Below are 3,681 nucleotides of genomic sequence, written 5' to 3' on the forward strand. Positions count from 1 at the left end.
CATTTTTTTATTTTTTTTTTTTGCAGGAAGGCTGGCTGCTCCTGCCGCCTGTACCCAAACCACTGCACTGCCTCACGGTCCGTGCACAAGTGATAAACTTTTATTGCTTATTATTGCTGCTCTTGCAGACTGTGTGTTCTGCATCTTGCTAAACCAAGCCGATATACTTGCACGAGCGGTCAAAGGAGCCTAGGATGCAGATTTGCCCCTTTTTGGGAGAAGCAAGCTCCTCTATTTGAGGTACCTTACTCCAAGTGTCTTTCTGTTCATCCAGCTGTGACGTCACATCTGTTGCGCTGAGCTGGGAAGGGATGGAAGGGATTCAGTTCAGCTGAAGTCAGCCTGGATTTGTGGGTGTTTTTCTGATCTGGCACTGTTTGAATCTACTCGGGTTTAAAAAATAACAACAAAGGAGTACATTCCTACGCCATCTTAGAATTATTAGTGGTTGTAAGAGTAGATTAAACTGTTTCCATGGTGGGAGAAGGATCCTCCATTTCACACTTGCTTCCAGGCTCAGATTTGATAGCAAACTCCCATGGAAAGATTGCAAAAAATTCCTTGCTGGAAGATGTGACTAAAAAATAGCCTCTTGGTAATGTAATGTGCAGATCACTAACCTGATCCCAACCTCTCTGAGCTAAGGCACGATGGCAGGCAATTGCTTCAATTAATTCAAGGTGACGGTAACTGACAGCTTTTTATGTGAAAGGCTGAGCTGTCCATACAGGAGGTGTCCTCTGATGTACCTTTGCAAAACAAATAGTAAGACAATCTGAACACGAGAGCAAAAGATATCTTGAGTGAGGCATCTTCTTCCACCCTCAACACTGTGAGAAGGGAAGCCTCTGCGCAGTTTGCTCTGCTCTCCCATCCCCAAACCTCCTGGTTTATCTCAAGTTTGTAACTGATTTAGCCTGTTCCCAGCGAGAAACAGTCTGATTTCTAGCAGAGGCAGCTGTACTTTAATACCACAGTCCCTCATGCACAGCCTCACTCTTGAATTTATCCTGGGAGATGCGATGCTTTCCTGGCTAAGGCGAGTGAAGCTGTGTGAAGTAATTTGGGGATTTGGAGTGAAGGGCCAGTGTGTCAAGAGAAAGTTTCTGCCTTTCCATTTGAACTCATCTTTCTCGCCCTGATTAAAACTGAAATTCCCTTCCCTACCATGGGTGTCTATGAACTCCTGGGAAATCAGGGTTACCTGTCTCCTCCTTACAGGTAAAATGTGCTCTCATTCAGTGCCTTGGAATCGTAATGTGAGATGTGATGGAAAGGAATGGTGATATAACATTGAAAGAATGTTTCTTTTAGCTAGAAGCAATTATTTTTTTTCCTGCGCTTTGTTTTCTTTTAACCAGACACAGCCCCAAGTGAAACCTTTTATGTGACACGAAGTGGTGCGGAGAATTAGTCACTTCTATTAAAAAAAACAAAAAAAAGGCAGCATGTAGCTTGGCAGAAAGGCGTGAGGATGGTGTGGCTGGGGCTGCAGGATTTACAAGGAGGCAGGTGAATTGTTGCACTGTAACAGCGCTGGGCTGGAGGAATTTTCAAGGAAGCAGAGCGTCACGATTCTCTGCAACGTGCGAGAAATAGCTGCATGGAGCTTCGAGCTGCTGGTAGGAAGCAGAACAAAAGTGCTTCCCTCGAAATATCTTAACTAGCACACGCTAGATAAAAATGCACATAGCCACGCTAAGCAAAAAGCTGTTTATTGGGTAGGCTCAAAACCAGAAGTTGCAAAAAGGGCTTGAAGAGCTCTGTGAGAGAAGACAACTGTGCAGGGGGACAGGGACCAGGTAGGGCAAGAAGAGGCTGTTTGTTAGTTCAGTTTCCGTATCGTCTCCTGGATCCCGCGGCTTTTTGTCCCAAAGTTCTTTCTCAGGACACGTCCTGCACCGCATCCCCTGGCTTCTCCTCCCTTACAGCCAGACAAATTGGACCTTGTCAAGCATCCTCCCCCAGCTGCCCGGGCGCCAGGGCTGTGACGGCTGAGGAGCTGCTGACAAGGGACCTGCCCGACGCTGAGTGACAGCGCTGGGCTCCCGCCAGCGGCCCCGGACGAGCCGGGCAGGAGAGACAATCTTCAACGTTCTGCAAACGACGTGCCTGGTAAACCAACCGTCGCTGCTCACATCCCAGGCTGGGAGAGAGAACGGCTGCGTTCTTGTTCTGGAAAAGCAGAAAACGCTTTTACTCTGGGAAGGGGGAACAGGGTGGAAGAGACGTCGCTGCGAAGGGTCTGGGGAAGCGGCGTGGTGCAAGGTCTCTGCTCTGTGCGGAGGTGTCCACGTTGCCACGCTCTGTTCCTCCTTGTCGTTAAAAGCTGAAGGAGCGAGAGTCCCACCACAGAAAACTCGGGGATACAGCTCGGGGTGTCCTCAAGCCTCTCCTTGGCACTGCTGGAGGGCGACGTTTTAGCTTTGCGAGACTTCTGGGAGTCTGGCAGCGGCCTTATTGCAGTGAGACTGAGTGCAATAATGAGCCGATTGATTCCGTGGGGTGTGCCGTGGCCCAACCATTCGCTTTCCTGTGACGAGTGACCAGTTGATTGTGATCAGTGCTGACAGCCACAGCGAGATAACGACCCCGGGCATGTTGGGCTTAGCCCTGGTTTTGCAGTAGGCAGCATTCCCTCCCTCTGCCATTTATTTGGCCCTTTTTTGTAATTGCTAGGCAATTCTCACCAAAAAAAAAAAAAAAGGGAGGGGGGCTATTTTCCTGGCAGACCAAAAATGTCCTTTTCATCACAGAAACAGACTGAGCAGCAAAATAATATTCTTTACTCTGCACCTATACTTACCATGGAGAAGGATGCCAGGGGCTCGGGCGACTGTCGTTGCTCGTACTGTCCTTGCTCTGCTCCTCAAGCGGACAGGAATGGTGGTGGCCGTGGCTGAGAGTTTATGGGATATCAGAAAATCAGGTTCCCGATCTAATGCATGTGAGACATCACAGCCACCAGGAAAAAAAAAAAAAAAAAAAGCATTTTGGTCCTCGATTTTTAAAGCTGCTGTGGAGCGTCCGTGTTGTGTCAGAGTGAGGTCCTGCTTGTATTTTGCAGCAGAGCAGATCCTGATTCAGAACTGAAAAGGATGTTTTCTAAGGGCAAAGTCTAAGGCTGCAGAGAGGTGCTCTTGCTGGTTTGTCCTGTGGCACTCCTGCTATCCGGGCAGCCCTGATCCAGTAAATCAGTGCTGCAGGGCTTGATTTTCCTCTGTGATGTGCTTTGCTATTGCAGCATTGGTAAAAAATGACAGAACTGCAGCCTCGCAGCGGAAATCAGTTGAACTAATTGTAGGAAAAACATACTTGTTTGGACAGCAATCCACAAGTTGGGGTTCTCAGATTACGCCCCAAACTGTGCGTTGGCCACTCAGGGACATTTGTCAGGCTTTTTACAGAATCGAGGAGCAGAGCTGTGGGGCCTATCACAAGTGGAGGAATAGAATCATAGAACAATTCAGGTTGGAAAAGAGCCTTGAGATCATCGAGTCCAATCATTAATAGATATTGCTCTTTGTCGTTGTTAAGTAGGGGTTTTCTTTTTTTATTTATATGTGTGTTGATTTTCTTACTGTCACCAGCTTGTGTTCTTTTCTCACTTTGATCTTCAGATCAAAGAGCAGAAGGGGATGAGAGGTGGTGGGGGGACACAGTCAGGGTGGGGGGGGGGCA

Source organism: Apaloderma vittatum, unplaced genomic scaffold (assembly GCF_000703405.1).
Source record: "Apaloderma vittatum isolate BGI_N311 unplaced genomic scaffold, ASM70340v1 scaffold5079, whole genome shotgun sequence".
Classification (NCBI taxonomy): domain Eukaryota; kingdom Metazoa; phylum Chordata; class Aves; order Trogoniformes; family Trogonidae; genus Apaloderma; species Apaloderma vittatum.